Raw genomic sequence first — 12,235 nt, 5'->3', positions numbered from 1 at the left:
ATAACGTACATTAGTGCTACCCCACATTGAGTGCGTCGGAAGTAATGAATGTATCTTCTATATTTCTATATAAAATTTGCATTCATTTGGCTATTATTTTTGCCTTAGTTACGTTCTTCACACTTGACGATGTTCATTCATTCATTCCGTAATGTTGTTTTATGCCATCATTTTAATTGCAATTATTTAAAATTTTCAAACAAATGTGGTTTTCATATAAATAGCAACATGTGTTCTGCAATGCCCTCCAATGTACATGATGTTGGACGACACAACGATTAGTCCTAATTGTTACCTTGGTAGCGGTTCTACTAGGTTACCTTGGCTGGAAGCTCTGGTGAGTATGCTAATTAATTACTATTTTCAAGGACGAGCTGGTACCCTCGAAAACAAACAGGAATCAAAAACCGAGCTTTACATTGAATTAATTTGTGAGAAGAATATAAAATAACTATAAAGACATTTTGTAGGTATTTATCAGCTTAAATTACAGAATTCTTAATTTCTGACTTCATTAATTTTATACGTTACCAGTGGATTAGAAGTATGATTGAAGACTGTATTACAAAACTTTGAATTTTTCGAAATACTACGGATTTTCTACTAAAGGAATATATTACCTTAGATGTATTTGACAAAAATCTTCGGAATTTGTGATCCTCAATGCTCTTCAACTGCGTACTTTATTTGGTCTTTTGTTTTATCTGAGCATCACTGATGAGTCTTTTGTAGACGTGATGCGCGTACAACATTGTTATCCTGGTATCTATGATGAGTTTATATACCTGATTTCACATTTTCGTATAATTTGTTTCCTAATTCACATTTTATGTGCTGTGTTCATGATAATGTCGCATGTGTTTTTTTGTTTTTTTTTATATTAGATTACTGTTGTACTTTTGTTTCAAGCCTTGTCAACTTCGGGAAATGTAAGGGTTTTTAATTTGTATATTCGAAAAACACTTGACGCCTTTAAGGATGTTGAGCGAAGACCAAAAAAATAGACATGGTTTGATCTGATTCACCAGTAACATTCATAATTTATAGAATTTCTTTTCTACCAAAATCTTAAATAGTTCAAAATCACTGAATAGTATTTGCACCGAATTGCAGTCCGAATAAAAGAAGATATGGGGATATATGTCGATGAAACAGGAACCTATACAAAATTAATGAAAAAAAATTTATATTATGTGCTTGATCTCGAAAAAATACAGGCTAGGCATAAACGTTGACAATGACAAGTACTTACTTCGTAGAAATTGTATTTATTTCATCCTACTACATTTCAGGCGAATTGTCTCCAGACACAAGGTGCTTACCTGTGGAGACCAAACAGTGTAGCAGAAGCCAATGCGGTTAGAACTAAAGTAGGTATAAGTAAGTGTATTATTAATTCTTTTTTATTGAAGTTATTTCAACGGAAATAAAGATTGATTATTATTATAAATGCACCCTATCCGTTTGTATTGAGTAATAGTGAAATAAGAGCGTCAAACAGTCATTAGTAGGTCATGATACAGATTAGTAGGTCATGATACAGAATAGTTTCTATTCTACTTGAGGTATATGTACATTCATTATTTTTATATTCGACAGATAAATGAAACTTGACCTTTTTAGGCTGTAATCGATGAGAGTTTTAACAGTCTTTCTACAATTAGCATTTAGAAAATACAAGAATGAACTTTAAAAAAACCAAACGATAAAAAACATAAATATCAACAGTTTGAAGGTAAACTAATTTAACTTAATCCAATCAAATTGCGTAAGATTCAATAACAATGACCGGTACACATCATAATAAGTAATAGGGGTAAACTGGGTAGGGAGAAAATGACAGCTACTTCAAGTTCATTTTTTGTAATAACGAAAAAATAATTGTCAACCACAAGTTTTGCTATAATGTCAAAAACATGTCGCATTGTATTGTTATATTTTTTTTATCTTTCGTTTGGATTTAAAAGTCTACATAATTATTGACTTCATAGAGAAAATTCGCCCTTTTTAAAATATTAAATTTATATAAAGAGGGGTGAAAGATACTAGCGGGACATTTAAACTCATAAGTCGAAAGTAACTGACAACGCTATGGCTAAAAATTAAAGACAAACAGACAAACAATAGTACACAAAACACGACATAGAAAACTAAAGACTGAGCAAACGAACCCCACCGAAAACTGGGGGTGATCTTAGGTGCTCTGGAAGGGTAAGCAGATCCTGCTCCACATGTGGCACCCGTCCACAAATTGTTCACAAATAACACATTGATACAAAGTCAAATCATTTCTTAAAACACTTCAAAAAACTCATTATGATTTGTACAGTGGTATTGTCATAAAGTGCGTTGAAATGAGCCTATAGCAATATATATGTGCAGAGGGTAATTCTGAGACTTAAGGTCTTACAGCAGACCATATTTTGATAGAGCTCTCCCGGAATCAGTCTCATTATTCTGTTCCATGTCTCAGCCCTTATGGAGTCATTTCATAAGGGTGTTTGGTGCGTCCAAAGCGCTTTTCTGAATTATCATTATCTAGAATAATGAAATTTCAGGGATATATTTATACTTGATTACTGTAGAACTATAAAAATGAAATAAAAAACCTATATCAAAAAGCCAATTACCTAAGATCAACTTTGTACTAATCGATTAAGTCTCATAATAATTTCGAAATATAAATGAAGCAAACATAAGTAAGGTATGTTATTAATCTTTTCTATGCTGAACTCTCGAGCTGATGACATCGCTATACGTCAATCTGCAGCAAAATCGGATCAGTGTTAGGTAAAGCAAAAACAACCGATGATTTGTGTGCATCCGATGTGCACTCTTCGTTTACCTTTATAAATTGTAATATGAGGAAGAACAACTGAAATCAACACTACATAAGTTTTACTTTCACCATCACGAGTTGGTTGACTGATACAATATGTCTGTGTCTCAACTCATGACGACAGGTTTTCGTCCTGTAATCTGTAATTTTATCTATTGTGTCCTACATTGTACTTCCAATTTCAACATTTTTACTGAATGTTTGGATTCGCATGGCTGGTGATGCATGCACATCTGGAGACACTATCCAATTCGAAACACCAAAATCTCACCCAAGACGATTGAAGCAATACTAGAAACTAGAAATCTGCATCAAATGCTTATATGGTACGTTGTATTTTACACCGCATATACAGTGCATTTCAAAAATTTTCTTTTAACCGCGCGTCCTGTATTGTTTACATCTTCCGAGATTTAAGATACATGTATATAGGTCGTCGATGAGAAAGAATCTTATCATATATGTATATTTTCCATATTACCTAACCATATCATATACTTGCAAACATAGTTTTACTCCGTCCACTGTCACGGTTACGCACCATAAAGCTTTAGAGCAGTTCCAACATAAATGTTTCGTTCCTTGAGACCTCGACAGGATTTTTTTTTAAACTTGTTTTGGGGGAATACCTGTATCAAGTCAGGAATATGAGAGTTGTTTCCATTCGTTCCGTTGGTTGGCATAGTCGAGCATTTGATTTTGTCAGGTTTTAAGGACTTCCTTTTTTTCATTTACCTTCGAGTTCAGTATTTTTGTTTTTACTTATTTGTTTAGTTACTAATTTTCTATGACACTCATTTAAATTCATTTTTTTTTCTTGCAGGCACAGGCATAGCTGTGTGGACCGGTGCAAATGATATCATGATGGAAGGCGTGTTTTCATTTATCATAGAAAATAGTGGATTTTCGTTGTCTGCTGTCCCATTTGGAAATGGTAATTTTGACTTTTGTTAGAAAATTTGGCAAAAATATATACACAATACAGATAAGTAATTTGGCATTTTCATCAATATTTTGGTGTAATTGACTTTTGCTGTTATTCTTACACAATACAATTTTAAAAAGGACCAAAATCGTTTTGAAAAAAAGATATGTGGGAAAAACGTCAAAGAGACAGCAAACGAACAACACAAAAACATAAAAGTAATATCTAAGTCAAGTTATGGTATCCAACAATAGATAGGTGTCTATACAACAGGTTTATATTAAAAGAGACTAACAAGAATGTGCCTTTAACAAAATTGCAAAAAACTGATCATATTATGAACAGTAAAGTTAGAGAAATCTGCCGTATCAATAATACTACATCTCAACACAGCAAGGCACAGGACTACTAGAATGATGTCATCATCAGGGTCAAAATTTACATGCCTTAAGATGGTCTGTTAGATTTAAATAGATTTAACATAGACAAATACGTCCATCCATTGTAGAAAAAACATTTGAATACACAGTGCTTCTGAGATAACGTTAAGGTACAAGTTATTAATAAGAATAAATAATTAACAGCAGAAATATCTTCCATAAGAAGGGGAAAACTATACTTTGAAGTTGGTTTATTATTCTAGTAGGATGGTTTAACAAGAATATCTACTATATTGTTTTTGTAATATCTTGTGTTGCTTAAGTTGAAATGTGAAATAAATCTTCGGTTAATTATTTAGCAGGCCTATCATCAACTCCAGATAATAATGACTGTGTGAGAATACGATCACTCCCCGGAGCCGGGTCGCAATATCAATGGGAGGACTCAAATTGTGACACCGATGTAAGCAGATACGTTTGCGAAGTTCCACCAGTAAGTCTCATCGTTAAATATTTAACTTCAATTGTAATAATATTTATAAGTAATCCGATTGCATGTAATACGGTCAATGTAAATTGTGGTTTATCAACAGCTTTGTGCGAACATGCCGTCATTGCCTAATGTCGTCACTTATATTTGAAAACTTTCTATTTTCAGAAATAAGCTAAATCCTATTTTGCTTTAGGATACTAAATTCTTTCAAAATAATGATCAAGGGTTTTTAATTAAAGTTATACTCTGTGTTCCTTTTGAATATACTGTAAATTGCTGATTTCACGTCACAAAAGTTCATGATATGGTTAGATTTATTGACAGAAGAAAATATTCGAAATGTACGGAAAATGAAAAACAGAAGATACATAATGGACATTCAAACTCTATATTTATTTTTGTGTTTCGTTACTTTTCGTACTTTATCGTGTTGTGTTTTTCAGACATGTCCATAGAGAGTATGTATGCTGCCATCGAAGAACTTCATGGGAAGAATATTATTGATGCGTCGTACAATAAAATCGTAAAAACTTACTTTTCTTTTCTAAAAGATACCAAGAAAGAAGATATCAAGGAGGCATCAACAACTGTTAATAGAAGATAAACTAACAATACAGTACCAAACAAATCGTATAAATAACAAGCATATGTACACAGAACCCTAAGTAGAAATCATAACATAGAGCATTGCAAACACCTCCTTCCAAAACAAATCATAAAACAAAAAATAATTGTTCAAAGAACAATTGAAGGTCTTTCCACTCGAAACCACATATTTTGATATGAAAATCCTAAAATCCGGTTCAAAATGTCATTTTCAGTGTCAGATGATAGGTTACAGTACGCTGATTCAAAAAATATATCGTTTCTATACACTTTTCTTTAAAGTAAGGGAGATTTTCCGGTTTGAAAAAATGCGGCTTCCGGTATTATTTGATAGATTACTTGACACTGATTCCAAAAATATATGGTTTAGTATACTTTTACCTTAAATAAGTACAAAAAATATCTTTTTCTGGTTTGCACAAGGTCATTTCCGGTGGGCTTATTCAAGTTCATATGGCTTGCAACCTAACGCAAAATGTACCATGGCTTTTTCATGTATAAATATGAAGTTAAAGCAAAGGTTAGAATCTAGAACCACAAATTTACCTATGACCTTGACCTAAATTTCAAGGTCATTATGCAAGGACCTCATATTTAAAGGTATTCGGTCTCTACGATGTATGGTTAATAAGTTATATTAACATGCATCTTATTTTCAACATTCCAGGGGAGAAAACTCCTTGGAAAGGTTACATCACCGCTTCGAAGAAAAATTTGCTGTTACAACAGATCGCAACTAACAATTTAGTAAAAATCTTTTGTCGATATATATTACAGTTTCTTAGGAGTAGCATGGACAAATAAAGACAAAAGATTAAAACATGACCCTGACCTTTGATCTTGACCCCAATTTTCTTTTTGGTAGACCCAGGACTTAAAATCAAAATACCATATGTCTCTATCTCTTACGGTTTATGAGTTTTTATTACATTTCACTTATGTCGAATACATAAATGGAGATAACTTTAATTAATACGATATTCACGGGCTTGTATTTCCTATCATGATTTTCTTGATAGAGGGTTGCTTCTCACAGGGAAGCTATTAAGGTAGATAGGGTGTCTTGGATTTTGAAAAAAGCAGATAACAATCGGTCTAGATCTTTATTGAAATGTGCAAATTTCGATAGTAGTATGTAATTCATGTGTAAGATTTTTCATTTTAATAAAGAAAATTATGTGTTTTATCATATTTACAACTGTATTTTACAAAAATTAGATTGTTTTTGTTTTATTCATTTTTAAAACAATTTGCCATATAAGGGTAGATACATGTAACTCAGATACAAGGGAAGATAACTCGATAAAGTAACTTTTGTAATAGAATGTGTTGTGAATTTACCTATTTTATTATGTAGCAAGAAAACGAGTCCGGTGACCCCATTTTTTTTTTTCCTATCTGAAAGAATATTATTAGAGCTATATTCTCATATTTTATCTTAAAATTCTATGGTGTATTTTTTTTTTATCACCCAAATTTGGGTTTTCCATGCATAATCTATACAAAATCTGACAATTTTGCTCAACCCGTAGAGTGAAAAAAAGCACGGTGACCCATACTTTTTATTATATTTTTGAAAAAAGCATGATATAAACATCATTTTGACAAATTATCCATCTACCTTGGTTGAAATCATCCCTTCATAAATTTTACGGACGCCATCACGAGTTGGTTGACCGTTATGGAATAACCGTTTCACAGATGATATCGGATATGTTCCTTATGTCGTAACCACAATACCCTTCCCTTTTCACGAATGTGACCTACCGAGTTAGACTATTTACCGGATTTGTAATAACATAAGCAACACGACGGGTGCCACATGTGGAGCATAATCTGCTTACCCTTCCGGAGCACCTGGGATCACCCCCAGTTTTTTGGTGGGGTTCGTGTTGCTTCGTCTTTAGTTTTCTATGTTGTGTCATATGTACTATTATTTGTCTGTTTGTCTTTTTGTTTTTGGCCATGACGTTGTCAGTTTGTTTTAGATCGGTGAGTTTGACTGTCCCTCTGGTATCGTTCGTCCCTCTTTTTTAATATGGAATTTTCAGATGGTTGCGAAGAAGTAGTGCGCACAAGAAAAACAGTCTTTGGGGAGGTAACTCTTACAAAGTAACGTATTCAGTTAAACAGGGTCAGTTTCAAAATCGTATAAACATATACCAAAAATCTAAGCGACATTATAAATCCATCCACTCAGTAATAATTATAGATCTGATATGTTATTTCATATCGGAAATGTGCGCTCAATATCTTCAGTAGCTTCATGGTAGCAGTTCTATGTCTCGATCTTAAATTTAAAAACATTTATGAGTCCATTGACATTGTTGTTTTTTCTATACTGAACTTATAAATGATATTTTCTTTTTCTGTGCACTATTAAATATTGTGCACTTTTTTCCATAAATATTTTTGTTAACCTTAAGTAACAGTTGTGACAAATGCGTTAAGTGCATTTTTGTCAAAAATAGATTTTAAATCTCCTGGGGGCCATTGCAGGATAAAAAATACTAAAGCACAAGCAACTTTCTTAATTTCTCATCAAGACTTTTAGGTATAGCAAAATGTATTGTACAACATAACCTTCCAAAAATGGCAATTTTTTAACTGATTTTTCAATAAAAAGTACGAAATTTTTAACACCGCCACATTCTTTATATGTCTGTCCCAATTCAAGAGTACGTGGTTATCAGCTTTTGATGTCTGTCTTATTTGTTTGTTTTTTCTTTCATTAATTAAAAAAATAATTAAATTGTTTTACATTTTGTCATTGCGGTTTTGTCTTCTTGTAATAAAGGGGAAATAGATTAACATATGCAAATGGATGATTTGCATACTATTTACACTATTCAGCGTTCTATAGTATTGGGTTTGTTGAAGTTGAAGACCGAACGCTGACTTATAGTGGCTTACACCCGTGTCACGTGTTCTGATGGTTGATAGTAGTCTCATTGACAATAATTCCACATATCTTGGGTGTTTCAAAGCATCTTTCTTTTTTTATTTGTTGTTTTTATAAAATATTTTGGAAACTTGAGGTGACATTGTTACTAAAGCTTGTCAACTGAAAAAAATGGGTTCAAAATTTGATTGGTGTACATCCGTTGATGGATATTATCTAATATGCTATGAAATCTTATGCTAAATTTTTACTGTAGTTCTGGTCAGGATAAAACTTTACTCATGCCAAGTATTTTTTGTTTGAAAAAAAGATATATTCTGCACAATTTTTTGAAAATGTTTAGAAAAGTGCCACATGCACCTTTGACCTTGTTTGTACCCTCATTTTTATTTTTTTATTTCATGCTATTTCAATGAATTATTATAAAAATGAAATGTTCTGATTGGATTGAGTCCCGAAACATATCTGAGGGAAAATTGCCTTCCAATAGGGCTCTACCATGAGTATTAGTAGGCAGAGCAAACCTTACTCAGTGCTTTGGGGAGCTTAATCTGATTTTATTACCTTATTTCCTATATTGGGTTATAAAAGAAAACATTTTTCCTAAGTAGTTTTTTAATAAATGTATAGTAATAAGAAAAAGAAATGATTTTTGAAGCTGTAACAATAAATAATTTAATGATAGGAACCATTCTTTGTCTATCTCTAGAACGCGGCGTAAACTTAAGTTTTACGTTGGGACTTACTGAAACTTCCATGGAGTCAGCAAACCTATATATGGATAATTGATTCAGCTTGAACACTTTAAATACTCATTGATTATCATTTTTCTTAGATAAATGTGTGATAGTTACCCCAAAATTTTGATTTATTAACCTAAAAGTTTACTATTTTAAGGAATAAGATGTATAAATGGACCAAAAGGGACATTATAATGAAAACAAAGAGGTACTGCAGTGGTGTTTATCATCTTAGAGTCATCTTTTGTATCATATTCAATTGATTTAACGCAGATGAGATAAATATTTGATCATTTATTAGTGAAATTATTGGTCAACACTATAAAATTGAGAATGGAATATAGTCTATCATGATGCAGCTGGATTTAGATTTTTCGATGAAATTTTGCTAAAATCGCTGTAGATGTCGTCTTACATTTTACTATACAGTTAACGTCTTTATGCAGACTATTTGCAGATGACACTTCGTTCATTTACGAAAAACGAAAACATAAGCACTGAAATATCTTATCAAATGAGAGAGGTATATGATCCATATAAAAGAGCTGCTTGAATGTTTCTACTTCAAATCGAAAGTTAAAGATCATATCTTTTGTCATATAGGTTAAATGAAAACCGAACCTCTCTTTCAATCTCTATATGTTGTACAAGTACTTTCTTTTAAATGCAACTTATTTTATTTTTCTATTGATTTTAATTTCCGGTTATTTAGTGATTCTCATGATTCTTGGTATTAGTTTTTTTGGAAACATTTAATTAATTTAAATTTGATAGTTTGCTCACTTGAACAAACATTGTTGTATCATACTTTTAGAAATGTGCATGATATGATACGCTGGGCATATGTCAATGAGAAAACGTAATATTTAAAACTAAAATTGTTCAAATATATGGTGATGTTAATAGGAAAGAATATTTCAAATTTATACTAAGAAAGTTAACGGACAATTTTTGCACAACCAAGCACCACATATTGAAATAAGGAGATGTGGTATGATTGCTAATGAGATAACTATCCATCATAGACCAACGAATGATGATGTTTACAAATGGAGATTACTATATATTAAGAATCAGCAAGACCGATACCGTATAGAAAGCTAGCAACTGATTAATGGTAAAATAAAATAAAAAACAAAAAACGGCAGCAAATTTGACCGACATTAACCAACGACAACCACTACTTCTTTTTTTGGTCTATAAATCCATCTACTCAGTAATAATTATAGATCTGATATGTTATTTCATATCGGAAATGTGCGCTCAATATCTTCAATAGCTTCATGGTAGCAGTTCTAGGTCTCGATCTTAAATTTAAAAACATTTATGAGTCCATTGACATTGTTGTTTTTTCTATACTGAACTTATCAATGATATTTTCTTTTTCGGTGCACTATTAAATATTGTGCACTTTTTTTCCATAAATATTTTTGTTAACCTTAAGTAACAGTTGTGACAAATGCGTTAAGTGCATTTTTGTCAAAAATAGATTTAAAATCTCCTGGTGGCCATTGCAGGATAAAAAATACTAAAGCACAAGCAATTTTTCTAATTTCTCATCAAGACTTTTAGGTATAGCAAAATGTATTGTACAACATAACCTTCCAAAAATGGCAATTTTTTTAACTGATTTTTCAATAAAAAGTACGAAATTTTTAACACCGCCACATTCTTTATATGTCTGTCCCAATTCAAGAGTACGTGGTTATCAGCTTTTGATGTCTGTCTTATTTTTTTGTTTTTCCTTTCATTAATTAAAAAAATAATTTAATTGTTTTACATTTTGTCATTGCGGTTTTGTCTTCTTGTCATAAAGGGGAAAAAGATTAACATATGCAAATGGATGATTTGCATACTATTTACACTATACAGCGTTCTATAGTATTGGGTTTGTTGAAGTTGAAGACCGAACGCTGACTTATAGTGGCTTACACCCGTGTCACGTGTTCTGGTGGTTGATAGTAGTCTCATTGACAATAATTCCACATATCTTGGGTGTTTCAAAGCATCTTTCTTTTTTTATTTGTTGTTTTTATAAAATATTTTGGAAACTTGAGGTGATATTGTTACTAAAGCTTGTCAACTGAAAAAAATGGGTTAAGTATTTGATTGGTGTACATCCGTTGATGGATATTATCTTATATGCAATGAAATGTTATGCTAAATTTTTACAGTAGTTCTGGTCAGGATAAAACTTTACTCATGCCAAGTATTTTTTGTTTGAAAAAAAGATATCTTCTGCACAAAATTAAAATGTTTAGAAAAGTGGCACATGCACCTTTGACCTTGTTTGTACTCTCATTTTTATTTTTTTATTTTATGCTATTTCACTGAATTATTATAAAAATGAAATGTTCTGATTGGATTGAGTCCCGAAACATATTTGAGGGAAAATTGCCTTCCAATAGGGCTCTACCATGAGTATTAGTAGGCAGAGCAAACCTTACTCAGTGCTTTGGGGAGCTTAATCTGATTTTATTACCTTATTTCCTATATTGGGTTATAAAAGAAAACATTTTTTCCTAATTAATTTTTTAATAAATGTATAGTAATAAGAAAAAGAAATGATTTTTGAAGCTGTAACAATAAATAATTTAATGATAGGAACCATTCTTTGTCTATCTCTAGAACGCGGCGTAAACTTAAGTTTTACGTTGGGACTTACTGAAACTTCCATGGAGTCAGCAAACCTATATATGGATAATTGATTCAGCTTGAACACTTTAAATACTCATTTATTATCATTTTTCTTAGATAAATGTGTGATAGTTACCCCAAAATTTTGATTTATTAACCTAAAAGGTTACTATTTTAAGGAATGAGATGTATAAATGGACCAAAAGGGACATTATAATGAAAACAAAGAGGTACTGCAGTGGTTTTTATCATCTTAGAGTAATCTGGTATTTGTGAGGGTGTGTGGGTGTTGCAGCCTTTAGCTCATTGCCATTAATGGCATGGCCATAGCTGGCGCTCTCACGTGGAATTTGAATTTTGGAATTCCCGTATCGGGCACTTGTTAATTTGCTGTCGACAACAAAGCAGGTGCTGCAGAAAATAGTTTAATTATTTAAAAACTAAAAGATGCCAAACAAAAGAAATGCCGGGGGATCGCCATCAAAGGCCATTGGAAAGAAGAGGAAGACGACCGGCAGGATAGAAGGACAGGGAGTACGGAACGTAGACGTCACTAAAAAGAAGGACGGAGTTGGACGCAAACGAATGGAAAGGAATAGACAGGAGGTGAATCACGTGGAGACACAAGGACCAGAAGAAAATGCTGAAATATCATCAGGTAATGAGTCGGAGGAGGATGCACGGGCATTCCCCCCTTTTAGGCACGACCCGTC

General features: G+C 32.3%; 1 long non-coding RNA gene across 1 annotated transcript; it reads left to right on the top strand.

The window, feature by feature from the left end:
- Positions 1–3,668: 3,668 nt before the first annotated feature.
- LOC127717729 (uncharacterized) lies at positions 3,669–5,211 on the top strand. Its single transcript, XR_007989322.1, has 3 exons — positions 3,669–3,773; positions 4,504–4,637; positions 5,081–5,211. It is a non-coding gene; the product is annotated as an uncharacterized LOC127717729 (long non-coding RNA).
- Positions 5,212–12,235: the final 7,024 nt, after the last annotated feature.

This window comes from Mytilus californianus, unplaced genomic scaffold (genome assembly GCF_021869535.1).
Source record: "Mytilus californianus isolate M0D057914Y unplaced genomic scaffold, xbMytCali1.0.p SCAF_10, whole genome shotgun sequence".
In the NCBI taxonomy this organism is placed as follows: Eukaryota; Metazoa; Mollusca; class Bivalvia; order Mytilida; family Mytilidae; genus Mytilus; species Mytilus californianus.
The sequence above is the reverse complement of the archived record's forward strand: the minus strand, read 5'-3'. Positions and strand labels throughout refer to the sequence as shown.